General features: G+C 37.6%; 1 protein-coding gene across 1 annotated transcript in view; it reads left to right on the top strand.

Annotated features, from left to right (window-relative positions):
• The first annotated feature begins 4,251 nt into the window (after positions 1-4,251).
• Positions 4,252-19,646, top strand: part of LOC132791932 (uncharacterized) — a 37,411-nt gene continuing 22,016 nt past the window's right edge. Inside the window, exon 1 of the mRNA XM_060801064.1 lies at positions 4,252-4,302. The gene's annotated coding sequence lies outside the window, so the exon portion shown is untranslated. The remainder of the gene's footprint in view (positions 4,303-19,646) is intronic.

Below are 19,646 nucleotides of genomic sequence, written 5' to 3' on the forward strand. Positions count from 1 at the left end.
ATAATATTATAATTTATTTTATGTAATTTCAAAATTCATTTATTTTAAGAGTAAAAATGAAATGAAATTATATTAGAACCATAAATACTGTATGACATATTAATATTACATTTTCTAGCTAAAAACTATTTGTTTGATCAGCTCTCTAATTTAATATTCAATTGACTAGCAATTAAATGGTAATACTCTTAACTATAGCTTTCAGTTAATTTGGTGCGTTGAGGTAATGCCACAAATATTTCCATCTATTGCGCTACTTGCTTCCTCTTCCTCTCCCCCTTCCCTACCCTCTGGCTCTGTGCTGTTTGTCATGTGCGGCGTAGTGAGAAAAAGTGACCTCATTTAAGAGAAAGAAAGACTGAGCAAAATGGAAGCGAAGTTTTGTTCGCGTTACCCACACTCTGGCTACAGTTTTTCCATATTTAAGTGTCCTTTCGCATTGCGTTGTTTCTTGTTCGTGTTGTAGGCGTCGTCCCCCTCTCCCCCTCCTCCCTTTCCCACCATTAAGTTTCGCTTCCGCTGACTGTTGTTGTTGTTGTTATTGTTGTCCTGCCTTTATTTTGTTTTGTGTGCATGTAACTTGCTGGAAAATTAATAATAATAAAAAAAGCAGCAAGAAGAAAAACGAACGAAAAACACCTCAAAATACTGCACGAGAGAGGGCGGGAGGAGGGATGTGGAAAGCGGGGGTGTATAGGTCAGTGGGATGGTATCAAATACACGCGTGACCCTATTAAATGTGTGCTAATAAAAGCTCGGGTCTCCAAATAAATGGGCATGACGACACTGAACGCTTCCTGCAGAAGTTTGATGAGGGTGGTGAGGTGAGAGAGAGGGAACAGAAGGAGGTGGACTATACAAAAAATTTTTGTTAAGTGGGCGGAGCAAACCAAGAAAAATTACTTAAAAATTCAAGAGAAATTCTGCGGATACGGATGCTGGAAACTGGATGCTGAATGACGATGATGATGAAAGCAAAATCAACGCGTACAAAGACGCTAAAGAAGGCTGAAGGATGGAAGAGTGTGGGCGGGATCCTAGAGGCTTGGGCTTCCTATTTGCGCTAAAGGTCAACTTGGTTTCGTTTTTTTTTCCATTTGCAACGTGGTCATTTATAAAATCTCCAAGCATTATTAAACAACAAAAGCGAAAGCAAAGCCGAGTCCCAAGCAGGCGCAGACTGTACCCCAAAAAAAAAAAAGAAGCAAGGACTAAGACTAAGTCGAGTACACAGACATACAATATATATATATATATATAAGGGTACTATATGCAGAGGCTTTCGGCTTCTGTCCGCGATTTATCAAATTAATGAGTATCATTCTATTTTCATTTCATTTTCCATGCGCCAGCGAAGGACAAACCGAAAAAAAAAGAAAAACACAAAGGAGGAAAAATAGTAAAAGGCAAGTGACCCATCGAAAGTGGGAATGAAAATTAAGGTAAAGTATAAAAATGAAAAGGATACGCAATAAGGAGCGCAACTTAGCTGCCACTAACAAATGAGAGCTCAGTTCGAAGGCGAGGATCTCGGCTAAAAGTGAGTGCAAATGTTGTTAGGCCAACGCCAACTCGAACAACAACACAACACAACACATGGCAAAGCGTAGCAGTGTTCGAAACTAATGTGGGCGATTACATAAACAGGACACACGAAAGGACGTACTGAGGACGACAATGTGGAGATGTGGAGCGAGTCGCCTCGGCACATTTGCCGTGTAAGCAAACACACCCAAAAGGCAAATAGCAACTCCCAACGACTGAGCATAAATCCTGACCAAACCCATGGCCAGGACATCGTTGAACCCCCCCACCGAAAAAGGATACACAAGCACTTTGCATGCTCTGGCTGCCTGTGTGGTCATGGCGAAGGTACAAATAAAGTGACCAACCCGAAAGGTCTACAAGAAAAAGGAAATACATATAATAATAAAATACTTTGGCGCACAACAAAAAGCAGAGGAAAAAAAAAGGAAGCAGAGTAGCCAAAAGGACGTCGCAATCGCAACTCGGAGACGGAAAGACGAAGACCGAAACACACACACACCAAAAGAAAAAAAAGAAAAAAAGGAAGCCAAAGCGAATTGTTTTATATCCCTCATTTGTCCATTTAATGGCTGAAACGAGCCAACCCCAGCAGCAGCAGCGCAGGACTCTAAGCAGGACTCGTAAGCAAACAGAAGAGACAGCGGCAGACGGCAGCAGAAAGGATGGCAGAGAAAAACGCAACCAAGCAAAGTGAAAAAGAATATTGAAACACTAATAAAAATAAGGATAAGCAGAGAATGCATTAAGTAAAATATATAATAAGTGGGCCAGACTGGTATAGAGATGGGGCAGGGTATCCAACGGGTATACACAACTCTAACCCAAGCCCAATTCAAACCCAAACCCAAACCAAATACAATGCTCGATGGGACGTATGAGATTGCTTTGCTTGTGCTTGGGTCGAAGATGGACATGGCTTTGGTGTGGCTACAGATTGGATCGCATTTGGGGTTGTGTTCCTTACACACACACACACACACACACACACACACACACACACACACACACACACACACACACACACACACACTTACAAACATGAAAAAGCTATAGTTTAATCATAACAATAATTCACCCTTTCAAGCAGGGCAAACTGTCGATTGAGCACGCTGAGTGTGCAAAAGGTATCTTTAGCAAAAAATAGAAAGAACTAGTGAGAAAGCTACAGTCGAGTGTGCTCGACTGTGAGATACCCGATACACATTTTTAACGAAAGCAAAACAGTGTGGTATTAATTTTAAAATGTACCCTGTAAATACACTACACAAATAATAAAAATATACTAAAGACTGTATTTGGTATATTGATATAGTACTGCATTCAAAACATACATTAAGAACAAAATATACCAAATTGTCAGCTAAAGTAACTAAGTCAAATATACCAAAGGCTGTATTTGGTATATTGGTATAAGCTACAGACGAGTCTCCTCGACTGTGGAATACCCGCCTTTCTTAATAAATTTGAAAATATACCAAAAATACTCTAAATATACCAATGAGCATATTTGGTATATTGATATAGTACTATATTTAAAATATACCATATAGTAAGAAATAAAAAAGATTGTCAGCTAAAGCAACTAAGATCCATACTAAGTAGACGTTTCTTCCCATAGAAAAGAATTTTTTATATAACTTTTACAATTTCGATCGAACCAAATTTTCAGGAATCATAAAAACTATTGTTAATATTTTTCGTTCCAAAATTCCAGACTCCAGCTCCAAAATTACACATATTATTTGATTTTTATTGAATTGGGTGGGCGGAAGTGGGCATGGCAAAAGTATGAAACAAACTTGATCTGCATGCAAACATATGTTAACAAAAGATGAAAAGTTCTTATCTCAGACAGACATAGTGATAGACGGATAAATATACTTTACGATATACATTCCTTATAGGATCGGAGATGTTATGTACATACATTTCCTGTAGGCACAAAGTTATAATACCCTTCTACTCTATGGGTAGCGGATATAAAAACCCTTTCGGATATTCCTTGCTTACCCAAATTGCTTTAACAAGTTGATTTTCAAATCCTTTTTTACATTTTGCCGTAATTATATTTATTAGTTTCTCTGTTGATTAATAAAAAGCTGCTCTATAGAATGCTCGAACATGGCCACGACATTTTTTCAAACATTCTCTTTTGCTGCCAAAGCGATTCAAATTGCCGCCACAGCCGCCATAATTCCAAGCTTTGCATACCTTTGCCTCTGCCACATAGCTCCAAGTTCTCTGCTTTTGAGATTCACATATTACGTAGCCAGCTGGAGTTTCGATGCCTTGTTTAAACGGCTTGTCGAAGCAAACAGCTGAAAATAAAAGTTGAAGTTTTTAAATTTTCGAAAGTAAATACAATTTTATATATTTACCATTACTGCTTATCATGTCGATTTTAAATAGTAATATAATATTTAGTAGAAATGGAGCAAATATTTTCATTTTTGGGGATCACTTTATCTTTCAATTTAACTAAGAAAAAAAATTGACTATAGCTGAAAGTTTATGATACTTATTAAACAAACATTTTATTGCTTATTTTCTAATAGGTATACTAAATGAAATTGGCATATCAAATTGATTGTTTGTTTGTTTGTTAAATTGAATTAGTTAGGCTTATTATAAATCAGTAAAACAGTTTTAAGGAAATGTTTTAAGCAGTTTATTTTCAAACTTCAAAGACTAAATATTGAGATCTTCAACTTTACTTGAATAGAATCTTTAAAGAATGTTTATTAAATAACATATGTAAGTACATTTTCATATTTTAAATTCTTAACAATACTGTAAAATAACTGCGTTTAAATGCCAAATAATAATAATATCAAATTTTAATGCATTGCAATAAATAATTAATTTGTACTTATCACACTTTTGATTGACAGTCGAAAGGTGCAGAAAATGCCATTTGAATTACGCTTAACCGCAAGTAAATATGCATTAAAGTAAATACATTCACTCAAAACACTCACAGTCCAACATGTGAGTGTCGCAGTCCACTGTGTGAGTGTTTCGTGTGTATTTAAATGTCAACTTGGCAACATATAGACTCAACCGAAGGACTGAACAGTGTCATGAGGGGGGAGGCGGCGGTGTGGAAAGAGGGGACAGGGTCAGTCGTTGGGTCATTTTGTCGCTGCAGCCATATGAACTATGAACTGCACACACACACATACTAACACACACTGAGTTGGGGGAGTGGAAATGAAAAACAAAGTTGAAGCGAGTAAACAGAAAAAATATATATAAAAAAAGAGTCCAACAACTGCAAATGAAAGGGTGAGAGGCAAAAGGTGGCAGAGGAGGTAAAAAACAAGAGAGAGTTACGAGGCGGAGTGTGAACGACTGTGAAATACTCGCTACGTATTTTTAATGATATTATAATTTAAACAATTTTAGTAATTTCCTTTACAAAATATTTTACCAAGTTCTTAAAGACTTATCTCTCATATTTGCTGAGTTGCAGGTGTTTATATGTAAGGACAGACAGAAAGCATGAAATGTCTTTATCGTTTTTGCAATCAATTATAGTAATTTACTTTTTTGAAATTACCTCTTAAAAATTTTATTGTAAAATCTAATAGAAATATCTCTAATATTCAAAGAGTTCTGTATGTTTATACATGCGGACAGACAGATAGCAGAAAATGTTTTTATCGTTTTTGCTATCAACTATAGTAATTCATTTATTTGTAATTATCTCTAAGAAATATTATCCTAAAATCTTATAGATATATTTTCAATATTCTATGAGTTATAGATGTTTATACATGCGGACAGACAGATAAGAGAAACCGCTTTTATTGCTTTGGCTATCAATGCAGATACATAACGTATTGAATATGATTTAACATATTTTTTCGGTTGAAAATATAAGTTAATAAGCTGATTCTACCCTTTAGCCACGAGGTATGTAAATATTTCAAATGAATTGAAACAAAAGGGCAATGCAAATGGAAAATGGAAAATAATATGCAGCATATTTTAGTTGCTGCTGTTGGCCTCAAAACAAAAAAAAAAAAAAAAACGGTTAGAAGAAAATGTAGGAAAACTGGAAAAGGAATAGAAGGAAAATATGATTGCGCCACAGCGTTGCCAGCTGTTGTGCTGACCAAAAAATCAAATGTGGCAACATTGCCAGGGAAAGAGAGAAAAAGTAGAGAATGGGTTAGAGAGGGAGAGGGAGACGCAGACATAGAGACAGCCAGACTTTGTGGCAGTCAGAGGAGCAGCAAAAGTTGATGCAGAGATAAAGAGAGGAAGGGAAGGGAAGAGGGAGACTGTGCGGGTGTGTAGATGCCACAGTTGAACTCATCATGGCCACTCTGCCATTGCCGTTGTGGCAACTCTACTCCTTCTCATCGCCATCGTCGTCGTCGTCGTCGTCCTAGTTGGTAGCTCCTGGCACATGCAACATTCAATGCATACAAATGGCATTTAAGCCGGTTTTGGCTTTCAAAACGCCACAGCAACGAGCTAAGCGCAGTCACTACACACACACTTCCACACACATACACACACACATCGAGCGTAACAGCAACGCAATTTATATGCGTGGCAAACATGAACACAACAGCAACAACATCACACAGATGAGCGCTGGAACAAAGCGAACTTCAACCGAGTCAAACAGGCGGCAAAAGCTACTAAACTTACACACTCACTCACTCACACACACACATACAGAGTTACTCACACAAACTCATACATATACATAGCAGCACACACTCATACATACATATAGATGGTGCTCGCCTGCAGCAAACGCGCCTCCTTGTTGCATAGTAGGCACAGTGCGGTGCCGTGTGGCACAACTCTGGGTTGAGCGCGGTTGCTGTTGTTGCTGTTGCTGTTGTTGCTTCTGGGACTGTGTGTGTATTATAGTTGGGACTCGCTCAGACTGCTTTTCGGTTGGGGCGTTAGGCCGTTGGTGGCTCGATGGTTAGCTCGTTGGGTGGCTCGAGGCTCGATGGCTGAGGATTGTGGACTGTGTTGGATTGAATTGGGTTGAGTTGGGTGCTTCGGTTATGGTCATAAAATAAACCAAACAAACAAGCCGGAACCATGTCAGAAGGCACCAAATACCAGCACAAGCGTATTTCTATGTATTTGCGAATGTGTCTGTACTTGTGTGTGTGTGTGTGTGTGCAGGTTGTGGTGTTGGTATGGTCCCAGTGCAAGGCCGAACACGATTGCGCACAGTGAGCATAGCTAAACATTTAGTTGAAGAGTTTAGAAAATGTGACAGAAACATACTTCATAGTAAAGACAGTTACTTTAATTTGTTCTTAAGTAAAGTTAGAATGTTGATATAAAGTAAAGTAAGCAAGATTCTAGAATATATATATCTTATAATTGTGACTTTTTAAACAGTTCATTCAGTTAACAAATTAGCTGTATTAATATCATTATTATTGTATGTAAGGTCCATTAATTTATAAAATATGTAAATAAAAATAAAGGGAGAAGATTCATAAATATCTATGATAATTTCTTCAGTATTAAACCATATTTAAAATACTTCATTTTGGCCACTTTCTTTGGCTAATTATATGTATGTATCTGGAATTTTAAAATGATTTTAAAGCAAAGCAATGCAGCTCATTTTAGCAATACTTTTACCTTCGTACTTGAAAAATGTTTGTATCTATTATATACCAGTATAATATGTATATATACGTTCTGGTCTAACTTGGTTTTTGTATGAATGGTAAACATAATATATGGCTATATGTGCCTTCAGTCGTTTAAGAATTAGGTTGAAACTTAATTTGAAAATGAAAATAAATAAAAATAAATAGACTAAAAAAAAACGTAGTATATATATGTTGTATGTATTCTGATTAATATTATGAAATTATGCTTAATAACTTTTTAAATATATTTTGAATGTATTCTGATTAATATTATGAAATTAAACTTAACTTTGCAAATATATTTTTTATGTATTCTGATTAATATCATATACATATATTTTGAATGTATTCTGATTAATATTATGAAATTACGCTTAATAACTTCACAAATTCAAATTAATTAAGAAATAAACAATGCTTTGTTTATCAGGAATGTGAACAGAATTACTGCAATAAGGTTTGGTTAGATTAAAAACTTAATTTTTACAAACTATAGTTATTTTATTATTCATAACAATTTCTATTATTATTTATAAATTTTACCCCGTAGCCAATAAATAATAAAACCAATAGAATTTTGCTCCACTGTGCTCGAGTTAGCCCCTGCTGATATGTATGCTGTCTAGCGCTGGGGCAGGTGGACGGGCCAAAGGCATTTGGGGCTAGATGAGGTTGTTGAGGACTTGGCAGGATGGCAGAAGGGGGGGAGGAGGAGGAGCTGTGTAGGGACACAACGCGAACGGTGCGAGCTGTTTCATAATTTTATACACTTGCGTTGAGCTGCGCTGCGGTTCGGCATGGACACGACCAGCAAACATAACTCCCCCTATGTTCCCCCTTCCCCTCTCTCGACACACCCACAAGCACACACACACACACATATACATAGAAGTTGGCAACTCTGCTGGATGGCGTGTGTGCGTGTTGTTGTTTGTATGTCTGCGCATTTATCAATAAAAATGTTGTGCGTTGCTGTTGTTGTTGTTGGCTTTGTGGTTTTTGTTTTTAATATTTTCACCGCTTTAAGTGTTAAAAGGATATCTGCCATTTATGTGTGTGAGTGTTGGGGTGTGTATCTGTGTGTGTGTGTGCTCGCTTATCGTCATAAATATAACGTTGAGTGTGTGTACTCGCATATTAAGTATACGCAGCGTTACACGAGTCAACTCAAGGGTTCGACTTTACTGCTGCTGCTCTCAAGTGGAGCACTGCACTGCAAATAGTTTCTGCTGGTCTTTTGCATCAATGCAGCTGCACTTTATCCCCCTCTCCGCTCTCCCCTCTCTCTAGCCATCCATCAGCTCCCCCTCTTGCGCGTAACAAATTTTATTTTATAATCTGTGGATTAAAGCATTCCCTTTTTGCAACCCCAAATGCTTTGCAACCAAGAACTCTTCAAAAAAAAGCGAAGCTTCTCATTTCTTTTTTTTGTTGTATTTTATATTTTTGCTTGGAATGTGGGTCGCTACTTTTTATTGCTGATTACTTTTGTGTGATGTTACGCCAAGGGCTCGACGAGAATTCAACGCAAATTATAATAAATTATTAAACAGCGAACATTCAACAATTTCACTTCGTTTGCATCTTTCTGTTGTCTGTTCTTCGTTTTGGCAAAAATCAACGCTCAAAATATATTTGTGTGAAGGTGTCATTTGCCCAGCATTTGAAACATCTCCAATGCAGCGACCATTAACATTCTTTTCCCCTTCCCGACTCTCCGCACAATTTGAGGACTTGCCGTCAACAGCAGAAGAAGCAATGCCAGTAGCAGCAGTTGGTAGGTAACGAAATTAATTTTCGTACAATCTCCTCACAACAAAGAGCAAAAGCAAACGTTAAAAAAGGCGCACGTGCCACGCCCCCCGCTGCCGACACTGTCTCGAAGTATCTCTGACCAGTCGAGCAAAGCAGCAAGCGGCAAGCGGCTCCTTGACAGTCAAGAAGAACAATCGCATGGACTAATTTTCCACTCTGCACCAAGAACAATCACACACACACACACACACACAAACAAACACACGCAGAGAAAATACGTGCAGACAAAAGCCACGGCAAGGACTTGGACTTGACGCGTTTGGTCCTGGCACTACAAGGGATTAACCTCAAAAAATCTCATCAAAGTCAAAACCAAAGAAGCGCAAAAAAAGCGAAAGAAAAAAAATAAAACAGTGAAACACAAGACACGAGTCCAAAAACACATTGAAGAAGAATGTATGTGGGAGGGGTACGAAATGAAGGAAGGGAGAAGGAAGGGACGGAAAGGGAAGAGATGGAAGAAAAGGAAGGGAAGGGAGCAAGTGGTGGCAGAAGGTGGGTCAGGTGGGGCAGCTGTGCTGCTGTTTGTGGTGGGTGTGAGACTGCAAATAGCACAAGAATTCAACGACTCGTGAGAGACACCAAAACGCTGTCCAACAGCACGAGGGAGAGAGGAAGGTTAGCAATGGGAAGCAGGAATGGGGAGCAGCTTGAGTGGGGATGGAGCCATAAAAATAAACCACCCAAAAGTGGGCTAAAAATGAAGTTGTGTGTGCAAAGAACAATAAAAATGGCAGTCGAGGCAAAAGGCTCAGCATCGCTGAAGATGATGACGATGATGACGACGGCGATGGCGAAAAGTTACAGCAACAAATCGAAGGAATGAGCAGAAATGAAATGAAACGAAGAAGACAGAAGGCAAAAGGAGAAAAGGCGAAATAAAAGACGTGCCGTGCTCTGAGCTGAACTGAATAAAACCGAGCGAAAAGCGAAGCAAACAATAGCAGCTCACTATGCGAGAGAGAAGAATGAGATGGAGAGTAGAAGAGGGGGAATGGAGAGCGAGAGGGACTGCGGGTGGGGGTGCATAACGTATTTGCAGTGGGGGTTGCAAAGGCGACAGAAAAAATTATACAAATACAAAAGGAAAATCATATGAAAAAAAGCACAATGACAAAAGAAAAACGAAGAAGAAAGCAAAAACAAAAAAAAAAAAAAAGTATAATACAAGCGATTGGGCTCGACTAAGGGATGTGCATGTGTGTGTGTGTGTGTTTGGGTGTTTGGGTGTGCTACGAACTGTCAGCGGGAGGCAGCAAAGTGAAGAGTGTGAGGGGTAAATCATCTACAGCTACGTAGTCTATATGTGTCTAGGGGTTGTTGCAATGACGAGCGAAACTCGCCTCGACTCAACTCGACTCGAGACTCACCCGATGACAATGACATTGCCCTGGGTTTGAGTTCTCAACTCAGAACTCTAGATATCTACGGCATGAACTACCCGTCAAAAATCGCAGCAGCTTGTCAAGAGCTTGCCTGTAAAATAATATGCCAAATATGCGCAAATTCATTTTCTCTCACTCACTCCGCCGCATCAAGCAATGCAAATGTGGCAAATGAGGCGCGGATGCGGCGAATCAAATACAAAAAAAAAAAATTAAAATGAAAAAAAAGATATAGCTATATACTTTTACATTTACATACATCACTTTGTGTGTGTGTTTGTGTTGGTAAAAAGGAAACCACAGGAACTCACAAGTTCCAGCCACTTAGCAGCAGCTTCGTCATCCTTTGGCCTTCCCCTCTTCTCCCCTCTGGCATTTCTTTGGCGTTTCTATCTCGCTCTTCTCTGGCCATGTAATTCGAGCTCGGCTCGGCTCTGCTTTGCTTTGCTTTTTTTGGGGGATGGCCACCTCGACTGTGTGGCATGTAAGTTGACTATTATTTTGACATGACTACACAATCAAAACCTGAAAATTTCCGACGCCAAGCAGACCTCTGCTTGCCCCCCTTCTCCCTTCTCTTCATTGTCCCCCCTTCGGCACACTGGCCCCATCATGGCCCTTAAGGCATAATCTCCTTACGTCTCGTTTCCCTCTCCTTCTCTCACCCACACACACACCAACACACACACACCAACACACTCGCAAGTCGAGAACAATCTCTCGCTCTTCGTCTGTGTCAGATGCCGTCAAGTCATCAACGCTAAACGACCTTCGCTGTCAACGCACAGTGGTTCATGATATGTGCAAAAAACAATTGCACACCTTTCAAAGGCATTTATTCTGAATAGTATTTACGTTTAGTTAGTAATAGAAATAATAAAATATTTCATTCGACAAAGGAAAAAATAATGTGATTTACAAAATAAAGCGGAAATTATATGAGAATAGAAAATATAATAATTGAATTATTTGATGAGTTTGCATTGTTTTGATTTTATTACTGATGTTCAATAATAAAACAAGGATCATTAGATTTTACAAACACATTGACACACATTACATTTTTCTATTGAAGTAAAAAGTAAATAGATTTTTTAAAATTATAATTTCATACTCTTCACTAAGCTTTTCAAATTTTCTGTATTTTTAATACAGACTTGTTAAATAGAAATATGTTTACTTTAAAGTTCATATTTTTTGCTTTAAAATATTTTTGTTACAAAATGTTCACATAATAAAATTTTATGGTTTATATAGCTACTTTATTAAATGTATTAAATCATAACAACATTGACATTTTAGTGCTCTATTTAGTATGCTTAAAGCAGAAATATATTAAGAATATATATTACGAAATATTTAATTTTTTTTTGTTTTTAAAGTAATGTTCACTCTGTACAAGGAATTATATTATATATAAATATATATTATATATATATTGAATATACTACATATATATTAGAATATACTGAATTCTCAGAATTCTCAATAAATATATACTGTATACTGAATATTTATACTTAATATCCAGTACATTTAATATACCGACTATATTGAGTATTCTAAACTTTCAGTATATATAATCAGTATATACTATAGTAAATATTAGTAAGGATTCAGTATATTGTACATATATTACATATACTGAGTATTCTATCCACTTAAAATATATATAAAAATATAGTAGTTATATTAAATATACTGAGAATTCAGTATATAGTATTGAGTTTTCTTATTATTCAGTATACATATGTATATTTAATATACTAAGTATTCAGTATATTTTTGAGCATTTATTTAACAGTTTATCAACATTTTTAATTAACACTCTTTTCTTATATTCCTTCCTCGCTTCTATACAAATGGAATTCAGTTTAACTTCACAGTTCTTACCTTATGCTTTGTCAAACAATTAGTTTTTAAAGATTTCTATTCTATTCAGCAATTTGTGTATCACTGTGCAGCATTGTTGGTAACGCTTCTCAGCTACAAGCCAAACATTGTGTTGACGGCTTTTAGGCATGTGCGTGGGTATGTGTGTGTGTGTGTGTGTGCCAGAGTATGAGTGAGTGTGCGGGTGGAATGGATCAGATTGTATGTGTGTGTGTTGGGTGTGCCATAGGGCTGTAATAACAATGACGACGACGTTGATGCGTTGTCGTTTTCGTTCTGCTGCTCGTCGTTGTCGTTGTCGACGCCAACAGTTGACAATATGCGCAGGCAGACGAGCGTCCTCCTCCCACCACCCACCATCCACCTCCCTCATCCTCACTCTCTTAAAGCTGCCTGCCTCCGTCTGTTGCCCGCCCACCCACACATTGCAAATCCCTCGAACGTCGCGTCGCCTGTCGCGCCACAGCCAACAACCAACAGCCGACAACCGACAACCGACAGCCAAACAGCCCCTTCAGCAGCCACTGCTTTAACCTCCTTCTCCTCCTCCTTCTCCTTCGCCCTCCCCCACCCGCTGTGCCCACACTTTGTGCTCATATTGCTGGCAATTTTCTATAATCCTTTTTACTGGCTGCCTTTTTCAAACATTTCTACAAGTTGTTGCTGTTGTTTGAGTTTTCATTGTTGTAGTTGTCGTCGTCATTGTTGTTGTTGTCGATGTTGTTGTTGTTGTTGTTGCTGTTGTTGCTTGTGAAAGTTTATGAAAAGTGACTGCGTTAGCAGAAAATATTATGCTGCCAGAGGCAATGGCATACCCACAGTTCCCTCCACTCCTCCCCTGGCGTCACAGGCTTTTTGGGTCCGACAGCAATAAACTCTTTTTATTTTTCGGGGCCAAGTTTTGTTGCTGCTGCTGCTTCTGCTGCTTGGAAAACTTTTGGCTTTTGCTATGCAGCAGCCCAAAGTTTTGCGAAAATGTTTAAATTCAACAAAATACGCAGTTACAAACACACAAACACACACACACACACAAGGAGTGAGAGAAGCGAGAGCTACTCACAGCTATCATGGCCACAGTGCGTATGCGTGATATACTCGAGTAGCGCACCCAAAAAGTTCCACAGCTTAAATCAAACTTTTGGGATTTCACATGGAGTGGGGGAGTGAGGGGAGGGAATGAAGTGGGGGCTGCTTTGGTTGCTTTTAGATCTGCACTTCAACTTTTGGGTCAACGTCTGTTTGTCTATTTGTTTGTTTGTTGCTCTCGATGTCTGTCGTCGTCTATTTTGCTCCCTCTCCCTCTCCATTTCCCTCCACCTCTGACAAGCATTCTCCCCTTGACCACACCAGCATAGCTTCGCTCGATGTCTGCTCGATTTGTTTGTACATTTTCAACTTTGGGGCTGACCGTCGTCCAACATCCACAACATGTCCGTTTGTCCTTCGCTCTATCTCTGTATTACTCACTGCAAAAGTGTCTCTGTCTCTCTGTCTGTCTGTCTGTATGTGTGCGACCTTTTTGTGAATTTTCGCCTTGACTGTCTGCCCGTCTGTCCATTTGGTTGATGCCAAAAGTCTCATTCACCCCTCTGGTCGCTTTTGCCCCCTTTTGTCATCAACCATTTGCCGGCATTGCCTTGGCCCCACATTCTGTTGCTGTCGCTTCTGCTTTCTCTATTAACTTTTCGTTTTAGCTACTTTTTCTTTATCCTGCTCTCTCTCCTTTTCTCTATCTATCTCTGTCTGCCTGTCTGTCCGTCTGTCTGTCTGTCTGTCTGTCCGTCTCTCTGACAGTCTGACTCTGACCTGGTCGCCAGAATGATGACCACCCAAGTTGGGTTTTCTACTTTCCTTTTTATTTTTCTCTATTTTGCTGTTGCACTGTTGCTCTTGGTGTGGGCAAAATGGCTGGAAAATTATTCGAAAGAGCGCAGGATGGAAGGAGACAGTCGGGGGAAGGAGACAGTCAGGGCAACATTGTAGATGATAGTCAAGGGCTGCTTGAGCTGAGCGCTTGAGCATTTGTATATTTTCATTTTAAGCAGTCAATATAATGCTGATTGTAATGTTGCTCTATATGATTTCTATTTCTGACGGGGGTGTTGATAAAATTCCAATCCAAAATGTCATACGCTTGATTTGCTCTAAATACGGAATTATTTATTTTACGATTATACGAAAGTTTTTGAACGAAGGAGATTATATTTATAAATACTTATAAAGACAGAAAAGAATCTATAAATGTCCATTAATATTTTTGACGTATTCTATTCTACTACCAATATATTTAAAATTACATTTAAATCGTTTACAAAAATTATTATTTTCCTAACGCTATCGTTATACTATTTTGTGTATTTAAGTTACTTAAAGTTTTGGTGAATAAATGGAAATTAATAAAATTCTTAAATATTCACTTAAGTTTTCTAATTCGATTAATATAAATTTTGATATATAATTTAAGTTTTCTAATTCGATTAATATAAATTTTTATTTATTATTGTTACTCAATAAATGTTTTCTCAATAATTTACAAAGATTGTATATATTTTAGTATTCTTTTAACAAACAATATTATTAAATATTACATAACTTTGAAAATTATGTTTTTACTATTATTATATATCCCTTATATGATATGGTTTACTTCATTTAAATTAAATTTTAATAACTTATCAAGTTTGATTTATATTTATAATTATTTTTCTTCATAGTGTGACTTATAAATATTTAAATTATAATATATTTTTCATTGTTTAGTCCAATGGCATTAATAATTATAGTGAATGTGTTAATAACCTTGTAATTCATTTTAATTTTATTTATTTTATATCGTAATTATGATAGTTTATAGTAGACCTATTAAATATAAGGGAATACCATCATTAAATATTAATTTAATTCAATTAATTTTAAAAAATTGTAATATAATGTAATTTTTTTTCGTAGTGATTTCTAGGTACATTTATTTTTATAAAAATAATTTTAAAAAACTACTTCAATTATACAATATATTATACTCTATGCTTATACTTAATAATAAATACTGCTATATATAACTTTATATAATCTATGCGTATACTTAATATTTGTCTTATCTCGAGTGTGTTCTTTGCTTGTCTCATATTTTACGTGATATCATCTAATATTTCATTTCATATAACATCTGTTGGCTGTGTGTACTTCTGTCACACATTTTTCAAACCCATTTAGTGAAAAAATCGTTGGCAAATCCAATGATTTGGCAGCATATTCGCATCGCATCGCATCGCATGTATCATCTTATGTTTAACATGCTGTGTATCTTGTGTCCATCTCTGTTTGGTATTTCGGCCATGCCAGGCTCGATGTTTGGCATGAAAATTCTGCCCATTTTCGTGGTTTTCCACAGTCATTTTCATTTTCAATATCTCACTCTCTGTTCGCCTTCGTCTTCGTCTCCTTGTTTGCTACTAAATTTGCGCAAATTGTACGCTTTTTGGCTGCTCGACTCGATTATATTTCAGTAGATGACAAACAGAGTGCGGCAGTCAGATTGCCAGTGAGAAAGAGACAGAGACAGAGTCAGAGAGAGAGAGGAAGAGGCATTGAGAGATACAGCCACAAGGAGTTTCATAGCCATTTTAGTCAGGGGTCCAGGCCATGGACCAAGCACAAGTCAAAGCACAAGCGAGCCAAACAATCTACTCTCTGCCACCTACTCTGACTCTGAGTTGGCCACCTGGTTCTCAGTCCTCAGTCCATAGCAATGCCAGTGCAAAGGACATGCTATAATTTCGAGCAGCAGCAACAACAACAACAACTACACTAAACCAACAAAAGTAACCGAAAAAAGCAACAATCCGAACAGCAGCAGCAGCAACAACTACAAACAACTTAGCCATGTCTGTGCGTCCCAAACGGCCATCCGGCCAAAAGCTCGCTCATAGTTGTTTTTTGCCAGCAGTCCCCCCTCATTCTCTCTCCCCCCCCTTCACTCTGTTGGTATGCCATCACGCAAAATGTGCGCCTGGCTCTTAATGGGTGGCTTGACAGGGTTTAAGCTCTTTTACGGGGCAGATTGTGTTTCACCAAGGGCCCAAAAACAAATGCAAACAAAATACAAGCACACAACTGGCAAAAAAAAAAAAAAAACAAAAAAAATACAAAAATCCAACGAAAACCGTAGCATACAAAAATAGTATAGGAGGCAAGTGGGCGTGGCTGAGGAAAAGTCTTGAACAAAATGGCAAAAGGCGCAGCGAGAAGAAAATAAGCTTCAACTTGGCTTTTGGGTAAAAACTTTGCCAGCTTTTCTTTTGGCCGTCATTTATGCTCCTTGGCGGGGCGACCCTCCTTACTTACCCCTCTTCCTTCCGCACCCCTTTCTGGCTCTATCAACTTTGCTTTGCCTTTGCCTTTGCCTGCTGTTGCTTTTGTAAATTGGTAAAAGTTTGAGTTTAATTCAATTCGGAACGGTAGCTGTGAGTGCCGGCTTCCTATGGATAAGGCGCACTCAATGCCGGGTAGAGAGGGGGACAGGGAGTGGGGGGAGCATTGGCAGTAACTTGTATCTGTGTGTAAAAGGATATCACGCGTCGCCCAACAGTTGCTCTGCTGTGTTCACTGTTCTGTTCAGTTGTTGTTGTTGTTGTTGTTGCGCGCAAATTGCGGTGCATGGACAGTCGGCGATATGCACAGCGGAGAGAGTGAGGAGGGGGAAGGGAAGGGAAGGGAAGGGAAGGGAAGGGAAGGGAAGGGAAGGGAGGCAGACCAGCAGCTGCGGGTGGCACAGACTGGCAACAAATTCATGCGCTTTGTTGTCGCTGCATATGTAGTAGATTGTTGGATTGAACTGCTGCATTTGCCATAGAGTGGAGTGCAAGGGCTGTAGAGGGAAGGGAGGGAAGTGACTGTCAGGGGGGAGGTGTATGACTGCTGCTTGTTTAGAAGGAAGCACAAGTTGCACATGAAACTTGGCACGTCGCCTAACGTGGCATGTTTATACGAGCGCCAGAGGCGAGCGACAAAAACAAATGGCTAACAAACGCACACACTCTCTTACACACACACACACACATACTCAGCAATACACACACATACAATAACAAACACATCCTTAGACTCCCTCACTTAGTGGTAACATTCACTCACACATTGGCATTCAGTTTATACGACACTTATTGCAATATTACTTCTAGTGCAATGTTCTTTAGCAGTTCACTTTACTCTTGAGAATCATTTTGTTCTTGCTTTATGCACTACTTTGTGCAAGGTGGCAACTCTACCGCAGTTTGATCGTACCGTAAATAACTCTTTTCCTTATTTGCTTGCACTCTGTTCTAAACAGCACTTTAGTTGAATTGAAATTCTTTTTGATAAGCAATTATTTATATTATTTGAAAATTAAAAATAAAATGTATTTCTTTTTAATTTTTTTTCCAATGTCTTAAAACACTCTCAACAAATAAACTAATCATAAAAAAACACTTTTTTAAACCATTAAATATAATTTTTAATACTATGCTGTTTATGAACTTTAATTTTTTTAGCACATCTTATAAGAAAAAAAATTAATATACATTCGAATTTGTTTTATTGGCTTAAGGTATTTTTAACTATTTTCGAAAATGTTGTTAAAAGTGTTTAAATTAATATTAATTATTTTGCTATCTATTTAGTTTTCTGTTTAACAGATCAGTGTAGAAAAACAGATATATGGTAATAGAATTTATTTGAATGTAATTTAAAGAAGTTATTAAATTATTAATTATAAGTAATCTTACATAAAACGATTTTAAGATTGTCCCTTTTTCTATAGCCAAAAATATATTTAGTAATTTTATAAACTTTTAATAAATATTGTACAAGAAAAATTTATTACAATTGCATCTTTTAAATATTCAGCTCTCGATTATACGAATATTTTTTTTTTATTTTAGAATAGTTTTAAATTCGTTTTACTTTTAAATTTATTTTTAAACTTACTTTAAAATATTTTAATTTCTAAAATTTTATAATCTTTAAAAGTTTAAACGTTTTATTTATTTCATTAATCGATATTCACAGTTATCTACATATTTAATTTTACTTATACCAAATTCGAAATTATTTAGTTATTTAAGAAAATAATGTTCATATAACATAGATTTGAAAATATACATTACTATTTAAATTTACAAATGTTGTGAATTAGTTATTAGGTGAAATATATAATAAATGAATCCGGACTATGAAAAATATCATTAAAACTTTTTTAGCTTCTCATAGTTAATATACAAAGTTTTCTATTATTTCATGGCTTATCATATTTCATTATTACTTTGAAGAGTATCGTATAAACTTGGCATGTATTCAACGTTTACAACAATGTAGATCGAGTTGCTTTTGTTGTTTGCAGTTGCTTCTTATTGTTGTTGTTGTTGTTGTTGTTGTTGTTGTTGTTGTTGTTGTTGTTGTTGCAGGAGTGCATATTTTATAGGTTTTTGTTGGAGTTGCATGGCCAGAACTCAAAGTGAAGGCTACGTTTGGTTGCCTGCTAAATATTAGCAACAAATCGGTAAACGTTTTAGACCCTTCCAAAGAGGAGTAGTGAAAAGAGTAGTAGAAGGAGTAGTGGAGGGAGTAGTAGAAAGAGTTGTGGAAGAAGTAGTGAAATGAGTAGTAGAAGGAGTAGTAGAAGGAAGAATAGAAGGAAGAATAGAAGGAGTAGTAGAAGGAGTAGTGAAATGAGTAGTAGAAGGAGTAGTAGAAGGAAGAATAGAAGGAGTGATAGAAGGAGTAGTAGAAGGAGTAGTGAAATGAGTAGTAGAAGGAATACTAGAACAAGTAGCAGCAGCAACAACCCCATCCCCTCCTCCCCCTTGTGTGTTCTCTCCACGCCTCTGACACCCTTTGAATGGGTGGATGGGAAAGAGTTGTTTTGTTGGTTTTGTTGTCGCTGTGCATTAAGTGTTGCCAACTTTATTTAATGGCATAACAGTTGACTGCCAGTTGGCTGGCATTTCCCCACACTACAGCGCCAGTGTTGCTAAACGGTATAAGTATGTATGTGTGTGTGTGTGTGTGTTTGGATTTGTTGTAGCTGCTTGTGAAATTGTATTTCGTGCACTCATGTCTCAGGGCAGCAATGGGTTAAGAGGCAAGCGAGCGAGCGAGGAAGGGAAAAGAGTCCCCGACATTTGTGGGGAGTGTCCGTGTCGCACAGTTCATTCAACGTTTCGTTTCGTTTCGTTTGGTGTTGTGTTGTGTTGTGTTGTGTCTTGACTTCTACTTTCTTGCTCCAAGTGTGTATTTGTGTGTGTCGCTGTGTGTGGGCGTAAATTGTCTATTAGTCAGGCGAGCAACGTGAAATTGCTGTACATTTTTACGTTTTGGCTAAGGG

The sequence above is a fragment of the Drosophila nasuta genome, chromosome 3 (assembly GCF_023558535.2).
Source record: "Drosophila nasuta strain 15112-1781.00 chromosome 3, ASM2355853v1, whole genome shotgun sequence".
Classification (NCBI taxonomy): Eukaryota; Metazoa; Arthropoda; class Insecta; order Diptera; family Drosophilidae; genus Drosophila; species Drosophila nasuta.